Source organism: Varroa destructor, unplaced genomic scaffold, assembly GCF_002443255.2.
Source record: "Varroa destructor unplaced genomic scaffold, Vdes_3.0 BEIS01000006.1, whole genome shotgun sequence".
NCBI lineage: Eukaryota > Metazoa > Arthropoda > Arachnida > Mesostigmata > Varroidae > Varroa > Varroa destructor.
This window is the reverse complement of record NW_019211459.1, coordinates 20,528,282-20,548,018: the sequence shown is the minus strand read 5'-3', so window position 1 is coordinate 20,548,018 and position 19,737 is coordinate 20,528,282. Positions and strand designations below refer to the sequence as shown.

The 19,737-nt window shown below is 44.2% G+C and overlaps 1 protein-coding gene and 1 long non-coding RNA gene across 2 annotated transcripts in view; both read right to left on the bottom strand.

Moving 5' to 3' along the window:
- Positions 1–19,737, bottom strand: part of LOC111252455 (protein amalgam-like) — a 115,387-nt gene that overhangs the window by 74,650 nt on the left and 21,000 nt on the right. The gene's annotated exons all lie outside the window — the stretch shown is intronic.
- The window catches only part of LOC111252456 (uncharacterized), a 28,207-nt gene continuing 10,808 nt past the window's right edge, over positions 2,339–19,737 (bottom strand). The window contains exons 2-5 of the long non-coding RNA XR_015330482.1: positions 18,857–19,053; positions 17,910–18,061; positions 7,754–14,418; positions 2,339–2,683 (exon numbers count right to left, since the gene is read on the bottom strand). This is a non-coding gene — a long non-coding RNA (uncharacterized LOC111252456). The remainder of the gene's footprint in view (positions 2,684–7,753; positions 14,419–17,909; positions 18,062–18,856; positions 19,054–19,737) is intronic.

Below are 19,737 nucleotides of genomic sequence, written 5' to 3'. Positions count from 1 at the left end.
TGATTTTGCCCTCGATCAATGTTGGTCTAATCTAAACGATTATAATAAGCGTATTCTGAACTTCTTGTTACCGTCCTATTCTCAACTTACGACGGTAACAATAGTACGTGCTTAAACTATGACGCCAATAACATTATGAACATATGATTCGAGGATCACAATTCCACTCTTACTCATTGTCTAACACTTGAAGAACGTACCGCTTCAAATGTAGTTTACTTACACCGTCCGACTCTTACAGCGGATACATATTGCATTACGGGGCACTTCCGAGGAAGTTGTCGGGCACCCGTCGTAGTTCTAGTATGCTTACACTTAAGGCACACATACTAATTCGAATATCTAGATCAGTCAAACTCTGGAGTTGAAATTCGAAATTAATCTACGAATAAGGAAGTCACATATATATAATATCAATAATCTTATTACAAAACGCATCGATCTTTTAATTATATAATTGCATCAACAACGTGAATCTATTATCTACTTATTATATTTCATAGTAATCTAACTGAAGTTAACTGTTTCAATAGCGTTAGCTACCCTGCCGCAAGCTAAAAGGGACAGACGTCTTATAGGGTCTGGTGACGAAAAAGACGATTAACTATATGGCGCTAATGCTGCACGACAACGCACTTAATCAATCCATTGTCCCTTTTAGTGATCGGTGACACAGCTATTGAGTATTGGTAACTTGGAGTTCACGAAAGATTCCCATAGTTCTTCTACATGCAACATTCTCATGGTGCTCGCACAACAGCTGCTCCTGCCAAAAAGAAGATGGTGGATGACTGCAAAACGTAAAGCGTTTGAGCTAACCACGTAAAAAGTTCTTCGGTGCGGTTTTTCCGACTATGCCGAGTAATGCATCTTTATACATATTTTGCAGTCGTTCTGCATATGGACATTTGTAGATGCTAGGTGGATGGTCACCGGATATAATTTGGCCTTATGTACTATTCGGTAGACGATTCTTGTTATCAATTGCATGCACGCATTTCCATGCGCGTTAGAAGGCGTCCTACTATACTATCATCATATGCTGTGCACTGTATATAGTCGACATGATCGGCTTTCGGTCAGTGTACCATCATCGGTGGTCGTTACGCTATTGCTGCTGCGGCTGGAAATCGCTCAAGCAAACACTATTTAGCTTGTCTATAATGGCCCTTCTTATAGATGTTGCTGTTCTTACAGTTTCATTATTGATGTTCAAGTTATTGTTGTTACTGCTGGCGCTGCTATCGTCCAAGGGGCCTCTATCGGCCACAGTTTATCAAGCGAAATCAGCTCACAGCCAATGCACCCGCACACATCTAAAATGACTACCCATCCTAAAGCAACAGAGACATATTGGTGCGCGGCTAGGTAGCTAGCAATGTGTCTTGCTTTCCGTATCAGTTATTTTTTCTCGTTCGTCAGTTAGCTGTCTCCTTCCGTATACAAAATCCGTTTTACATAGCTAAGTTGGGCTCGCTAAGCGTGTTCGTCGTCAGTACGTTGGCGCTGGGTCGCCGCGAACGCGTCGCTTGGCAACGTCCGCCATTGCCACCTCAGTGGTTACAGCAGTCATCACTAACTACTGCAGTATTCACAGGAGCTGTTTGTCAGCGCTCACATCGTCGCCACTAGAGGAACAGTCCGCCGTGCCGATGGATACTTATCATCATGATACACTACAAACGACTCGCAGGATGCTGGTAATGAGGCCAGAGAGGAGACACCATAACAAATTGGATAGCAGGCCATTTATGCTTTACATAGCCGGAGCGGTTGGTCAGTCATTTAACGCAACACTTTAAGGCCGCTGTGACACCTGCGAGCACTATGTCCATAGGATAGACACGAGCAAGCAAACGATTTGAAGCTGCGCCGACCCGGCCCCCCTGCCGAAGAGATGGATCACAACAGAAGGATAGTGTTAGGTTAACGCTGGTGTGGAACCGACGATCTTATTTATGCATAAGCTGATATTAGTATCAAGAGAAGATAACTCCACTTGATCATATAAAGGTAGCAACATTCACCGCCGTAATTCTGCTACATGGTGGTAGTGAAGGCGACTGCATGGCCCTCGAGATGTTTCCTTCTATAGCCTTAGAAACATTTTCACGAAGTATGCCGGTGTCGACCGGGAGGAGGATAGATTCAGAATGGTTACGTTAAATAGATAACATCAAGTAGTTGCGTAAAGGGTATTTGGATAAATGGGGTATCGTAGGCCTCCGACGCTTATAATTTCTGGCCGTCCGATAAGAGAAGCTTCCAACTCTCTTGAAGGATTAAAGGGAAATCAATTGCGAGATCAAAAACAAATGATGGAAAAGACCATGAACGATGGGAATGCAATAGCTTCTGCATTTATTCGGAGTATCTCCGCAGTTTGCCATTAACAATTCACTAACGGTACATCCACGATCGTGGATAACTCAAGTAACCGAAACACCGAATACATCTATCTATCTATCATAGTATTTGTTTTCTCTTTCTTCCGTATAGAGGTCACTTTCCGCGCCTATCGATTGATCAAGCCGACCATTTGTGGGTATAATGTAAGCACAATGTCCGCATGTTTCCTCCGCAAGTTTGTTGTGCTTGATAGCGATGCTGATGCTGATGACCGACTGACTATGGGTTTGATTTCATTGTCGCTGTCCCGCCGTCGTACCACATCGTTTCGATACTATGCCAAAAAAAAAAACACATTACACATAGCAGTTCAAGAGTAAGCTTGTTGTTTGCGCTCCTGCTAAGAATAATAATATCATCAGTAATAATGGCTAATGCAAGCAGCAGCAGCAGCAGGGCACAGAAACAACGACACCATAATCAAAGTCACCATTTTTACAACCACTATTGACTGGTGTTTCGTTGCGTTCTGAGAGCTCTGGGACTGTGGCACGCGCCAAATATCTGCCACTGTACTGCCGTTGACTGCAGTGGCGACAGGCCACTCGGCGGCCGACGTTGCACCGTCGCGACGTTCATTGAACGATAAGCGAGGCCACTACGGGGGCGAAAACGGCGATTAATTGCTGGAAAAAAACACTACGACGGTGAAGACAACACTAACACGAGCAACGGAATCACAATGTCAATGGCTGATGTAGTAGGTGAATAGGGAAAATTTCGTCTATTTTTTTTTTTTTCGTGTAGCTAAGTAAGCATACAGGCAAAAATGCGTCCCCTATGTTTCTTTAATATATATATATATATACTATTGGAAAAAGTTAGGCTTTTTAGGCCTGGAAAGAAGTGACGAATTTCTTTATTGAGAAACGAAGTCTTACCGTCTCAGAACACTGAATCAAACCCCAATCAATGGATTTAAAAAAATCTCCTTTAATCGAAATCCAGTGATTCAAAAAAGCCCGCGCACCGAAAAGTGGCAGTCGAGCGTTTGTCGTTGGCATCGTTTGCGGTACTAACAAGAAACGCTTACAGGAATTCGAAAACAGCGCATAAAAAGACAATAAGACCCACACCAGCCAACAGGCCGTCGCCAGGTCCGTTCAGTGTGATATAAGTTAACCTGGCACGAAGCCTTGCCACGTAATGTAGATTACAACGAATCCGATGTAAGGAGTGCCATCAGCGCTGTTCCATTGACGCCACCGTAACGGGAATGATTTACTACGACGACATTTGTGACAACAACCGCGTCAGATCTACCGGTCGATCCTCGAACACGATTCATTGCTTGTTTGTCCTGGCGTAGTCACTACAGATACGGGAAAATCTTACCAAATAAATAAATTTGAAATATTTCGTACTTTGAAGACATCAACGCGCTGAGGCAGAGAAATGCCAGAACAGACGAGCTAGAATGAGCTTCAGGTCAAGAGGCAAGGCTTCAAGATCAGGCAGACGAAGAAATGTGAAAAGTCTACATACATAAATTCAATGACCCCACCTTATCCGCTATGTCGCTAAGAAACCGTTGCGCCTCTGGACGAATTGAGGGTGAAATTCCGTTCGTCTTCATCCATGCGCGGTCTTTTTCTGCCCTGATCTAACCTACTGCTAGAGCTTCTGTCCTGGAAGCATTAACAACGCGTTTTAAAACAGCAGTGAATTTGGCTGACCATATTTAGATAGCAGAACCGTTAGTCGGCAATAACGGCCAAAACGGCGGCGTCATTGGAGTAAACGGCATGATGTGGCGTTTCGCTGATAAAAATTTCCCTGTAGTACGTCTATAGTCCGCCCCGCTACGGCGTTTATACCACCGGCATTGACGTCTAAGCATCTATAGATTCGTTATGCTATAACTTGCTCCGTCTATACGGGCACCTTGTACAGTTTGATTGTACACTGTAGCTGTGTGTTCGCATTTGTCTAATGCGTCCACGTAGAAATTGGACGCGTATTTGAAATAACGCTTAGGGAATAGTCTAGGGCAATTCTAAAAGAAACAGCACCTAGTGAAAAATAATTGGCTTTTAGTGCGGGGCTTTCGTGCGTCACTGTCTTGGCATCCCGTTGGCTGAGTGATGACCCGATTCTTGCGCTTGGAATTCTGGCTGGCTGTTGCTATATCGAAAGTCTACATTATGATATCTCCATCGAAGTGGGACGAGAGTAGTTTGTTTCATTCTATAAATTCTGTTTCACTGCGTCATCACTGAACGGTCGAAATTTAACTGACATGTCAGGTAAATGGTCGTTAGCCGTTTGTTGAAACTAAGGCCGACAACAATACAAGCAAGTAAAATGTTTACTCTTTTGCTTTTCGTTGTAGAAGAAAGACATAGGAAATAGAAAATTGCGAGGTAAAAAGGTTAAAAGATAGTACAGAAAATAAAATAGAAATAACGAAGGCAATTGAAATGTCGATATGTAACGATTTGGACCAACAGCATTACAGACACTTACGTCCTTTTGCGTTTGCCTTCTCTTGTCTACTTAGTAAGTAGAATTATCAACGTTGAATGCCTCTTCCGTCGACATATAGTCCTAATTTAATTCACTGAAGGTTCTGAATGAAAGATCTGAGACCTGGTGCATCAGCCGTTGACGCCGGTTTGCTACTGTCGCTGCTTCGCGAGTCGACAATTTGCATGGTTTGTCCAAAACCTTCGCTGCCTCACGTCATCGACGACGTAGCCAATATGTCCTCTACGATTCCTCATCCTTTTCTTTTCCTTTACCTGCCCTTTGTCTCGATTCGCTGCTCTGTTTGCCCCCAGCGGTCGACAACGTTTATCGCCTAACGAACGACGCAACGCTATTAGCTCGTTCTAAAGGTACTATAAGTAGTAGTAGCAGTAGCAGTAGCAGCAGCAGCAGTCGGCGTACCAGAAGACGGTGCCAATGAGGCGGTTATCCCCGTCATCGATCCTGGCTACGACACCATGGTCTTTGTGTCACCATGATCATCATCATCATCATCATCGCCGTCACCATCGTCGAAGTCCACCACTATTAGAAGCGTCATTTGTTGTCATGGACCCCTATGCCGGTCGATGTTGACAAAACATCAGCACATCTGCAATGTCCACCATTGGTCGAATGCAGGTGCTACAGCAGTTGCTCGAGCTGACGACAACGACGGCGGCGCTACTACACGAGTAGATTCGAGCAATATCAGTGCAAAACTTGTGGTTTTCTCGGCTTCTTGGGTCAAGCTTCTGCTGTTTCCCGGGTTTTTCGTTGACGGCTGTGGTGACTGACCGCAGATTTCTTTCTACGTTCTACCGAAACGGCAGAAACAGCTGTGAAGCTCGTTCTATTCCCGCCTTGAGCTCAGCAGTCCGAGGCACTGCGGACTTGCTCATTTTCTATTTTCGCTTGTTACTTTTTCTTCTTCTGGACTATCCGTATAAACCTCATTTTTCCGCATTTTTTCCTATACTCACCTTGTTGTTCGAACGGTTTGTCCGCTGCTGGCTTCGCTAGTGATCTGACTGATTGCTGCCGCTACGACAAGAAACCCTAGACGAAAGCCGATGGTTCTTGTCATGGCAGTCGTCGCTGATCGTCAAAGTCGTGGCGGGCCATCACCGAACATCCCAGGTTTGTGCTGCACTAGCGTCGCGTACCAAAACAATATCATAGTGTGTAGCAAAGGAATTACAAGCAACAACAGCAGCAGCGAATAAGCTTTACATAGCAAGGACCGACTTGCAGCAGCGGTATTATGGATCCCGTTCGCACTGAAGCCGAGTGGAAGTAAGAAATGGAATAACGACGAAATTGCCGCCGTCCAGAGCGTACTGCCACCATTGGTAACCTCCCGTCCCTTCGCGTTCCGCTCCGACTCGTTCACCAGTTCATTTACTTGATAGCTCTATTGCTGTGCTTCATTTTGTGCTTTGTGTTCCTGCTGTTGCGCTGCGGCAGCGGCAACGACAAGGGTTAGTTCTCCTGAGCCGTTGTTGTTCGTCATTGTCATCGTTTCGGAGCGTCATTCGCAGCATCATCGTTCGCTCGCCCGCCCGAAAGACCCTCTAAGGCTTCGATGGAATCGCAAATTGGAAATAGTCGTTCCTTCCTCACAAACCGTCCTTCCTATCTTCTTGTTCCGCGTATACGTGTGTTTACGTGAGTGTATAATTCGGTCTGTCTGCTTGTCGGTATGTTTGTGACGGAGACGAAAACCTTGTTGCGGCTTTCGGCATTCGTCATACGCGCTGTATTCAGCGTTCGCAGTACATCGTCGTCAGAATCAACTCTGTTCGGGCTGGTCCCGTAGCTCAATCCAGTGTGTCTCTAGATGTATTCGTCTGTTTCGGAAAGCTGGTGGTGATGGCCTGAGTGCCCGAGCGGGTCTTCCGAACAGCCACAGCTGGTAGAATGGCAGCTTAGCTAGAACTGGAAGATTCAGAAGATTTGTGGCACACGTCGGCACTCTATTCGCAAATGTTTCATTTTCTGCCGGCCAGCGAACGACAGCCGATTGAACGATGAGAATTTGGCCAGGCAACTTCACGCCCGATCGAAACGAGCGCTCTTGGCAAGCTATAGGCGACGTGGAAAGACTAAACGAATGCCACAAGGAAACTCGGGCGCTTTCGCAATGGCTACACCATCATAAGCACTTGTATGGTAGAAAACAGTAATAGAAGGTAATCGGGCTGAATCTGGGGCGATGGGTCAGCAGTACTAGCATGACTACGCTCAATTCATTTGAGCACGTCGAAAAGACACCGAAACTCTAATGTCAACAATATCGCAATACTGACATTTAAGATGGCTAAGACCTACTGTCTACGAGTCTGCCGAGATCATTGCCGCTGTCAAATGTCCTAGACCAGAGGGTAAGGCGCAGACGATTTAGGTTCTGGTTTGCTCGTTAACTCTTCACGCAACAAGATTGTCTATCTGGATTTTTTTTTTACACCATTATGGTCACCAGCGCACAATCAACGAATACACCGAAAGCAGGAAAAACTTTCTTGGGTGAAATAACTAAACAACTTTACACTGAATTTGTTTATCGTGTCCAATGGTCCCAAACCAACTTTAACAGGATGCAAGACACTAGTTTCTACGCTCGTAGACGATTTTTCGAGCAAACAAACTTTCGTTGGTACAGGACGAAGCCTGGATTTTCGAACGTTTGTTTGATCGTGATCATCAAAGTGAACTGGTTCGTCAAAAATTATATTTTCATGAAGTGCACCTTACGCTATATGAACAGCGCCATCAGCGTTCGACGGTCGTTTACGGTGCGACTTCAATTTTTAAAACACCATGTACGATTCTGCGATAAAACATAGAACTAATTTTTTTTTACTGCAGCGATGCTCACCCCTACAATTGACGCCATATTGAACGGCCACACTCCGGATTACCTGGCTCTTCAATTCCGTCGATCAGTCCATCCGGGTAAACATTTCTCACGTGCCACGCAAACGTTCAAGTGATCCCGCACCCGTAGTCGTCTAGCACGGAGCAGTCTGTTGAGATCAAAGATCTGAACTGATGATGGTAACAACAGCTACGTCGATCACATCAGAGGCAGTAGCACCGCATTTACATTTCGGCGCTTCACTCGCTGAATCAAGGTGCCGTTAGCTGAATGGCGGAGAGGCGTGGACAACAGAAAGCATACAATGGTTAACAGTGTTATGCACGCAGATCGAGTCGTAGCATACAAGCATGTCGAAAGCAAGGGGAGTGTTCCGGGCCGGCGAAATGACGTTTGTCTCAGTTATATATATACACGTACGGTATGCAGCTGCAGTGATCAGCTATCGGGCCGCAAAATACTTACCACTGGACCGGCGATTGACCACAACGGTTCTATTTGTGAGTGCTACGCAGAGCATCGGTGGGACATAGTATGACTGCACGAACAATAAATATCGGATATATTTAGACATAGTGAAGGGTCACGGGCAGTTTGGGAGAGCTGTTTCGGGTTTCTCTTGGGATTAATGTGGAGCTCTGCTGCTCTGCTTTGTGACTAGACGGAAGCACAAATTTACGCAAATATTTAGCCGTGTGATTTTATGCACAACAATATTCTCATTATGCATAACGTATAGGAAATAAACACCGTATCGGCATATTTAAGCTAATAGGAAACATGGTGAAGGAAGACACACAACACAATGATGATTATTAAAAACAGAAATTGTTGAAAATGGTTGTTTTTTTGTCTCCGCGTAAAAATCAATTGTTTCTGGAGCAGAGCCCGTTGGCAGGAAGTTGCTCGCTGCCAACTGTGTAACATGTCAGAAATAAGGCCTTATTTTAAATGATGTAAATGAATGCTGTTCGATATCATTATATTAGCGAAATATAAAGATGGCCATAACGCCGGAACTGTTGGGGCTCTTAGTAGTCGTGAGATTTTTAGTTCTCTATCTTTGCTTACAGCCCACATCGAAAATAATTCTCGCCTCGTTTATATTGTGACAATGTATTAGGATATCCGATTTTTCCCTAATCTATTAATATGATGCGTTAAAAAAGGGTACATATTTATCGCACCATCTCTCAAGCGTCGAGTAACATTGCCAATTGGCTGATTGATACCGAATTATCTATATGTAACTATGTCCTGCACTGAACTTGCATCGACACTCGTATATAGTTCACTCTATGTAACAGTCATTGCCATATATTCTGACAGGTCTTCTGTCCTCACTCATAAGGCACTACGTGCCACGCGCCTATCTGCCACGTCATTTGTATGCGGTGCCTTGCTTCCATTGGCTGTAGCCAGCCAAGCACGGCGACGAATCTGTATTTAGGGAATCACGAGCTTTTGATACTTTGATACAGGGTATGTTGCGATATATATTTCTCAAACGCCCCTCAAATCAAACGCCGTACTCTAGGACGTACAGTTGATACCTAATAGAGGAAATCTGTAGCTATCGGATCAAGCCCGAATATGTTACGTTGACTGGCGGCGCTTTACTGTTACAATTCACGTCATTATTTGGCCAATTTTCTTCCACTCTACATGGTTTCAAAGCATTTTCTTGTGTTTTCTTGGCCGATAAAGCTACAAAATGTTTCCATAGTATCGCTTTCCCTACTAATTTTATTTTCTAATTATTTCTGTCGTGCAAATCTTACGCAACATTGTTCCAAGCTGAACTAGCTGGTACCGAAAATACTCGGGCTACTCTTGGGCTTGTCTCGGGCCACTTTTTCCCATGTAGAAAATCTTTTTTCCGTTTTTGTATCGACGATCGCTCCGCCATTTGTACAGACGTTGATAGCTGTTCGGTGATATCTGTAGTATCGTTTTAGATTAGACCACGTTCAGTACGTGAGTACGCTACCGGCAGTATAGATTGGTTCGGATACATCCCCCTTCAGGATGTACTTCAAAACCGCGAACGAAATGAACAGGACTAGTAAGTTTATTCTAACTTATTAGTCCTGATTGTCATGTCGGGGTGAGATATCTCAGATTTAATTTTTCTGCCTGCTACGATTACCGTTTCCCCCGATCCCATTGACATACAGTATTTGTGATGCATGTTGACAAACGCGTATGAAATTTGCCTTTCGGCTGTACCAGAGGAAAAATAATTAGAATAACATCGAAATGCACATGATTATTACTATAGTCGTTTGTCGATGTTGGCCCACTTCTGCTGACATCAACCTTTTTAGGTATTGCTGATGATAACAAACACAATACTGAACGTACCTGGCGTAACAAAACAGTACGTGGTAACATTTACGTCAACAATTATGGGTAAGTATGGTCTTTTGTGAATGTTCCCTTACTCAGCTAACATTATTTATTATTAAACTGATTCTTCTAGCTAAACCGTGTTAGAAGTTCCGTGGATTCTGCTCCTAATGCAGTACTAATGAAAAATACCACGAAGTAATTTTTTTTTACCTCTCTGCATTAGTTGTCGTTGAACACCCTGACCGGCCGCTACCAACAGTCGTCCACATCTTTGCCTGTCTTAATTCGCATCTCTGGTGAGGCATCAACGCTGTTTTATTGCTCATAACAAGCCTCCATTTAATTGTGCTTCCCCCTTGCGTAATAGCGTTTCCTCCATGGCCATTTTGTTTTGCCAGTTCGATCAAAAGTGAGTGAACCGACCGAACCTCTATAAGCGTCTGCTACATTCTCTAACGCGAGTTTACCAACGCCGACTGCTCTTGCCTGTGCGTTGATCTGCTGGCCAGCGGAGTTTTTGCTTCTGCAGTGAGCGTCGTTATTTTTGAGCGGATCGGCCTGCTAGCTCGCCAGATAGCAGAATGATGCAGCAACATCCAAACGAAGCTTCGTCTTCTGGTCCTCACCGTACCGCCGAGGATATTCGTTAGCCGTTGTATCGAGACATCACGGTTCCGCTGGGCTAATATCATCGATCTTGTAAACAAGCGGATACAGAAGGGAAAGGCAAAATAGAAAGTTCACCGCATACGGTATAAACGCTTTGCTTGCTGCAGACGTTTAGACGCTTGGGCTGTTTGCAGCATGGTCGCTTACGTATGTTCTGTTACCGTAATTACTCATACATATAGGTACAATTTAAAGCAACTTTCCTGGGCAGTACTACCCGAAAAAATCGAAAACTTTTCATGGTCGTTCATTGCCAGACTAAACGCACAGCTTGTACGGCGTAGACAAGCGCAGGCCACCTGAGTAATATACGTCCCGTAACGCTAGGCTATGGCTTGAAACACGAAAGCTGAATAGAGTTTTCGTGTTTTTGACGCTGCTGCAAACGCGCGCGCGCGCGCGCGCTGTTCCTGCCTCTTGGTACTACCTATACAACTTTATAAATATGTATTCATGTGTCGAAGAAAGTGACGCCATCATCGAACGTCCGTGTAGCCCTGCTGATTCAAGCAGGTAATTTCCGCCCAGTCCGGGGCCACTCGACTAAAGCGTTACGTTTATATTTTTTTTTCTGTTTTTAGCCAGCTATTCTGCCTTTAACACGCCAATGAGTTTTTTTTCGCCCGTACGCTACGTCGCATTGCGGTTGTTCTGCTTCGTGAAAAGCAGTAGCGAAGATCGCCTAGTCAAATTGTCTTTCTTGAGTAGGACTGCATTAGCCTTTTTCAGATACTCTAAAGGACGCACTGTATCAGTCACAGTCAGACACACCAACATCTATTTATATGTATGTACTGGCGTTATCGTTTAACTAGTACGAGCCGTGCGTTCAATAAGCCGACAAAACCCTCACCCAAAGGTCAGTAAACTATAAGTTCATGGGGTAAAAAAGTGACGACGACCAGCGCAGGTATCAGCTGTCTGCAGACCAGCCTGGCTACCGCACGACACGCCACGCCACCTGTAACTTGAACACTACGGAACTTTTTGGTACTCGGTTCTATGTAGTTACGTGAAGAGTCTAACCATAATTGGTTGGCTAATATACACTCCCCCGCACACTCGAGAATCTGCCCGAATAGATAAAATTCCCTTTTAGTACAGAAGCATCGGGGATTTGGTGGGTTGGGCCGTTAGCGACAACATTGCGTCTTGCAAAGTTCACAAACCGTACAACACCGATAGCCTCGAACAGTCAGATTTTCTTTTTTTTTTCGAAAGCAGCAGGATTAGGTCAACTGTGAACGTCAGCAGAAACTAGGCAGAAAAACGCCAAGGCAAAGCAATAGTGTATGCCCGGAGTGTCACTTAGGGGGGCTAATGCTCTCTGTGCTCTCTGCTAACTTGTATTCGCGCAGCTACAGTAGCCCACTGGATTAGGCTGGTGCTAGTGGTAACACAGCGACTCCCACAGGTCTAAATCAGTACAAACGATGCACCGGTCCTACTGAGGAAGGCCCTCGTTCTTTCGAATTTTCGAGAACGCAATGGCAGTTCAATGTTCCTTCGTATCTGTCAAGGGTTTATTGAGTGTTACATAATAAGATATGTATTTTGTGTGGCACACACACAATGAATTATCGTTTTCTTTATTATTAACTCAATAGCAATAACATCTATACCTAGCTGTTTACTGTACTAAATAATTCGACTGGCTAGATTTAATGTGAATACCCTTAGGTGAAGATCAATTTTTAACGACGTTCATAGTCTTCTCTTAAAAAGTATTAGAAGAGAAAAAGAGATTTTTTCAAAAAGTCTTTAGAAATTAGAACTTCACTATCTGCAGTGGAATTTCTTATTACAATTCGTTTTAAAACATAGCGATACGCTCCTCTGAAACTATTAGAATTACGGAAAATTGAAGTATCAGTAGGTACCAACTGCTTCCAAAATCAGTCTTCTAAAAAAAATGTTGTAATTTTTCTTACTTCGTTTACTTCTGCATAGGTACATACTTCTCCATAGCGATACGCCTACAGCAACTAAAATTTAGTCCACTAAAGATAGGAAAAGTAGATTGAAGCCTGTCTCTGCTGAAGATATGAATTTATTATTCGCTCCGCCTTTTATCTGGCTAGCTATTTCCACGCCACCAAGCGGCGTGGAAGGCTTCATTCACCAGCAAAGTGCATACCAGCATTAGCTTCGAGGCTTTGGTTCCCTCGGTTCTGGTTCCACGACGTGGCCAGGAGTTCCAGCAAGCAACGACCTTTAACTTTACCTCATCCCCCGTTAACCTGCCCTACCCTATTCAACTAGCGAAAATGCTTGCTGACACTGCCATAGCAGCTATTGCGTGCGGATGCTCAGACCAGGATCGTCCCTCTGAAGCCCAGCAACGGTAGGCCAAATTCTTTCTGCTCAATTGAATAAGGCGAACGCATAACAGTGGCTTACCGTCGGTTATTAGCAGCACCTCTCACAAATGATATAGCCTTGTATTGCATTGGAACGGCGATCCACAGCGACGTCTGTCTTGGATCGCCCAACCCTGAAAGTAGTCATAGTTTGGCCAAAGGCAACGAAGCGGGCGTGGCGGCTATCTTTGTTTTCAAAAAGTTTCGTTTGTTAGGGTCAAGTTAGCGGAAAGTTAATGTTCTCGTCTTAGACATCAACTTACACTACCTCGGCAGAACCGTTATTGATTTCGGTGTTGGCGAATACAGGCTGCTGGTCGCTGGTAAATCCTCCTTTGCCCCTAGCTCGATTAATGTAGTGTTTACCGTTCGGTAAGAGCTGACGGGACCTAAGTGCTAATATTAGCTCTTGTTCTAGAGCTGCTTGTGAGATCTAGCTATTGAGAAACCGAGACTTGTTCAGAAAACGCACATCTATTACCGTGTTTTACATTGGTGGCAGTCGCTCGCCGAAACAGTAGCGCAACGTAAATAGCTTAACGCAAAAGCGCAAGGACTCCAATAGCTGGCAGTAATACTTTTATCATATCGGTGACAATTGCACGCATTACAATGGCCATCATATAAATAGTTATAGCTTTACTATCGCATATAGCATGAGACTATATAGCATCCTCTTATATATATATATATATATATATATCTACATATATACAAGAGGATGCGCCCCAAAAAAGTCGCAGCGCTTTTCGCGCAGCCGATCTTTCTACTGCTGTAATACTATGGCAGCATCTATGTCACTTGGTGTGGTTGGTCGTATGTCAACGTCGCGTTCACGTCCACGTACGTAAGTAACTGCATCATCGTCAGAAAAGTTCCATGATCATCGTTGAACGCGCTCACTGGTCCATGTTAAGTGGGTAAAGGTAGACGTAACGAAATATCACAGCATAAGCCAAGAAGCACCTGGGAACGCTAACCGACTAGATCAAAGTCTTCAAAAACACTCAAGCTTCTTTCCCTCTTACTTAGCTCGGAGCTGATGCGAAGACTGAAAAACTACAAAAAACCTCCGCGTGCTTTTTCTACATTAACATTATTCGTTTCGTCAATGAAGCGTTGTTGCTCAGTGACAGCAAGAGGGAAGGTGGATTCTTCGCTGACTAAACTCCAGACCTCAATCAGCAATGTTGTTGAATTACGTTTGAAGCAGCCGAGCGCCTGAGCTGTGTTGGTGCCATCATTGGCGGTTCATTGTTGCCAACCGCTCGACAAAATACTTACCTGTAAAAGCGAGACGTAATTGAAGCAGAACTTACGATATGCTAGTACGTTTGTTTATACTACAATAACTTGTGCTGGAAGTATTAGAACTAGCTCACCAACCTAAGATTTTGAACAGGGGAAAATAGCTAGCGGAAAGCTGGCATCACAAACAAAACTGGAACCTTCCGAAAAAATTGTTGTTACCAAAATTCTAATAGTTGATGTCAATTCGACCTAGAAATAAATGCCCGCACTTAGATACTCATCCGTTATGTCTTCAACAAATCGTCAGAGACCGCCTATGAGGATGTCGGTTACGAGTATCCTGCCCAAGAACAAAAATTTAATATCTGCTGGCTACGGAAGCAATGAACTTGTGTGGAGTAGCACAGTTCATGAGCAACCGAGTTGAAAGCGAAACCCAGCCATTTTCTTTCAAATGGAGACAAATCATGGCAGAAAGGGACATGCATGGAGTTCGTCTCCATTCTTGTCATATCTGCTGTGCTGAACCCCTATCTATTTTTCGTCGGTCCAACGAGATAGCCATGGACATCACGTTGAACGGGGCGCCCCCAATGAGACAGGAACACTGTGTAATTGGTACTGGCGGTTGTTTCCCTACAGGTATCCAGGGAGCCGTTCCACAGTAGAGCTTGCACCGCATGCACGCCGAAACGGAAGATTTATGCTGTTATGTTATGAATGTCGATTAGCCGTTCTTCCCACAAGCGCAAAATTCGTCAGTGTAGCCGCTCCGAGTAAGGTTTTCAATCCATACGATTGGTAAGTAGAGGTCCGCCGGTGCAGCAGCGGCATCGACCATCAGCTGACGATACCAGTGACACAAGTGAATTTGTGCTTCCGTACAAAAAACATGACAAGAGTCATTGCCGAGCCAAACAACGGTTGCTCGTTGCTGCCTCAAAAAAGGCGACGGTACATTAGACAATCAACGCATGCCAGCCATGCGACCGATGATCGTAATGTGAGTCTAAGCAAAACATTCGAATAGAAAACGACAGAATACCGAAATTGAAATGGACATCGTCCATTTTCTGCATGACGCTCGTTTCCGTCCGCTGAAAACGGCGGCATCGGACAGCCGCGAAATAATGTGTCGCCAAAAAAGCGTCTCACACAATACGATAAATTGCATCAAGCCGTGACAAGCGGCGCTGCTCGCTGTTGATCCTAACACGACCATGAACGAGAAAGGTGCATACACCCTCATCGGTTCAATTATCGAACACTGAACAGACAGAGGAAACGTCTGAACGGCGTTTTCCGCAAAAATCAGCCGCTAAAGTGATAGTGTTGAAAGCCAATGTATGGTACACCATACTACTGTATAAACAAGTTTGGCTGATACTTTAACGCCAAATGAAGTGGCCGCTGGTCCTTTTGAAGAGCTATATCTATAACGTTATAGTTACATATACACATTGGCTAAGATCATTTTCATCACGAGCCTATGGGGCGTCGCTAGCACGAAACAGCGAGTCACACAGCGGCTATGTCTAGATTGTGATATTTACACGAATTCTTTAGCACAGAGTCCATGCGCGTAGCGACAAATTTTGCGTTTCCGCGGTCCATCTTGTTGTCCTACTAACAATCGTCTTTTTCGCCAGGTATCAAACAGTTGTGTCCTTTTTGTATCTAATACATAATTAGTGCTAGAGACTATTTCCGCCACACAGTAATAGCACCAGCAAGACCGCGTCGCTAACGGGCAAAAACGGCAATGATGTTTGCGACGGCGCTTTTCTTCGTTAACATCTACGAGGGTTAACGGTATTGCGGCGGCCATCTGAGCGTAAAGACGATTATGCCTGCCATGATTCTTAACTAATTCAATTGTATGCTCCGCACCGCTGCGGTCAGTGATGGGCGTCACAATCGAAACCCCCTATTTTGGGTTCAGCCATCCAATCAGCTGGTCGACCATACATACAACAGCAGCCCTAATTCCTTTTTTCTGCATCTAATATCCGTGCACGCTGCCACATCAACGGGAAAACGTAACTACGATTAATTTCATCACGCTGCACCCCCCGACGCTATTTCCCGTCAAGCGTTTGTGATAATGTTTATAGGTCTTGGTGTATGTGTGTGTGTAGCGTAGTCGTATGCATTGTAGTTATTATCTTCTGAGTATCCACTGCGCTGCATGGGGTTACAGACGAACATGTTCCCTGCATTTAATCATCGTAGGGGCGCGGGAGGACTAATGGGCCAGAGGTACAGTAGGCCAAGAGAAGCCTGCTTCAATCTATCCAATCGATCCATGCGGTAAGACTTCGGCAGTGGATGCTAACTAGGCACTAAGTCGGCCGCTAATTCTCGACCGATGCACACGCTGCTGACTACTTTTTTATTGGATTTGTTGGCCCCCCTGCGCCATCGCGACCTCGACAGCAACAACGCGTCGATCTGCATACATTTAACCGGTTGGCCCTGTGACCTTTGAGGCTTATTTTCGCCGTTTGCGTCGTCAGAGCCACTGCCGCTGCCCTCATTGGTCAAAAAATTGTATATTATTGCAGACCCTTCTACTTGTTGTTTCTATGCTAGATACAACAGTAACGTTTAGTACTTCGTCCACGATGAGACTAGTAACCCACACTGACATATTTATCTTAGAGAATACGGGTCGCCTTGTACCACTGGCGATGGCAGTCAACGCGGCCATTACGTGACATCCGTGCATCATTGCCAGACTTGAGCAGATCGAAAAATGCAACACAGATGTTGGATTCCGTTGGTGATTTTGATGCGGGTCTGGGGTTATGCTTGCCGTTAATTCATACGTTACTAGGGTTGACCAGGCCGAGTAGGGTTGCTTTGGCTACACTTCGTTTCGTAACTGGGGAATACGGCGGTGACATTGTTGCAGCCCTGCTGATAATAGGGGAATGAGAGTTGTTATCAGAAGTTGTGAAGTTGAAACTGGTGTACGAACAACGGATCTAAGTACCAATACGTTCGCGTGAGTGAACACAACGGCTAGAAGTGTACGTTCATACGGACATGCGTCTGGATGTGTATCTGGCTGCTTTACCAAGACGAGCAAATTGCTACGACAAAAAACGCTTACATTAACTAACAATAACGAAGTAAAAATGAACGGATCCCATGACACCTAACACGAGACGTTTACCGCTTGCTACTATATTCCAACTATTAAGTATGAGTTCGTGCGACCAGGACATTATTACCCAATAGCACAAACTTTTGACGTTATTATTATTACATAGGAAAAAATTACATAAGAATTAGTTCTATTCCAAATTCAGACATTTTTGAATTAGCTACCGGTACTTTGACAAAAACTTAAATTCTGTTCAACTCAAATTTAAATGATGACCGTCTGTTTAAAGTACCATCTGTCCAACAAGATTCGAAAAGGGCAAATCTGAAAGCATCTGCAGTCTACTCATTTCGTTTGAAGACTTTTTTTTTTTACTGGATTTTGTTACTCAACTGCTCCCAACATGGCCACGCACAATTGATCGTTGCATTCGATCGACATCTTTACTCTTGAACTCTATTTCCTTTAATGAGAACAGCTTCGTTTTCTTTCGTTGTTCGAAATCATGGGCGCCCATAGACGACAATGGATCATTTCGGCAGTTGACCAGTTTTGGAGTTTTTTGAGCTGAAATAGACGATCGACCTGATTTAACACAACTGGCGGTCAGTGAAGCCTCGGCACGAAAAAAGCATGAACGTATCCGTTCAGCGCAGGTGTCTCACCTTGACGGATATACTACTATACGTTTACCGTTTCCAATTGAGGCACGTACATAAAGGACATTTGATTGTACAAACCCAGACCGCCTCAGACTGTCGATTTGTGTCCTAATAAAAGGCATCAAAATAATAATCACCGGAGTAAATTCCGGTATCAGTTTTCTTTTGATAGACATCGGAGTTCAGTTTGATCGGACTGTCCAGAGACCTTTGATAAACGGGTAAATTCGGGTCGACAAATGCAAATACAAATATAGTGTAACTCTTATAGCAGCAAGCACGCTAAATTCTAGCATTGTCACGCCCCCCCAGTAGCGAAATGCCCTGCAAAAATGTAATCAAACATTTTGAAAGAAACGCCGATCTCGTAGCACGCTTATTTCGCTCGAGCAACACAGCCATGGCCGCCGTTATCGATTGGTGTTCTAAATAGCACGGGAGCTATTTGAGGCCTATGTCAACGTCCCTTTTTAGTGCAGTCTTAACAAGATTCGTATTGAACTAATATACGATGCCACTGTGACATTGCAATGGGAGGTGCTGGAACAAAATACGTTTGTTCGCAAAAGCTTCGCCTATGACAAGGCCGGTTTACGTTCGAATATTTCTCTAGTATTATAATACGATAATACTTCTCATATGTTAAATGGTTTAAGCAAGATGACGACAGCAAGAAATAGTTGTTAGGGCCGATACATACATGTTGCTACAGGTGAACAGCAATTTCCCAGTGCCGCGATCCCCAGAAATGGATGCTCATTACTGACATACGTGCAAATGGGTGGACGTGTTGGGTCAGGCGGTCATATTTGTCGCGGGGTTTATCTGGGCTCCAGGCGACACCTTCTGCCTCCACGGTTTTCAGTAGGCCTTAATTTGTCCTCAGAGATTTGGCCGCTAATGGGCAAAGGTGGTGGAAGCACGTGAAATATTAATTGATCAGCGCTCCGTCAACAGAATTCGTTCGTCGGCTTAGGCAAAAAAAATAGCTGCTAGATTTAAGTTACACGTAGAAGCAATGAAGCAGTCGATATAAAACGACGTTCTGTCGAATTTTTTTTTTATTAGATTTATACAGCGAATCTTCAGCTGCGTGTCAAAACAGGTAAAATTTACGTTCTTTTACGAACCTGTAAGCGAGAAAGCGACTGCGAAGTTAGATAGTTTATATTTGATGCTGACTCAAAAACTATATTTAACTCTGCCTTTCGCTAAAACAGTTCATTAGACATGGAATCTGAGGTCCAGTGTTTCTGTCACACATACTTATCGCTTCATTTTAACTGATGTAGTGATGGCGCAACTTGTTAAGTTGGAGTAAAAACGACGACACCAAATTCATAATGGCCCTATTGTGAGTTGGCGCCAACAATGTCCAGTACCCAATAATAATCATAATAACGTGATTGTTCCATTGGGGCATGCTGTGTTAGAACAATGAAAAGTAACTATCGATGATTCCTTCATTTATCACCGACCAAGAAGAACGCCAAACAGGAAGGCCTTTTGGTACACATTCAATTTTCTGCGCTATCCCGCCTGCTAATAATAGTATAGTGATACTGCTACTTCCTATATATA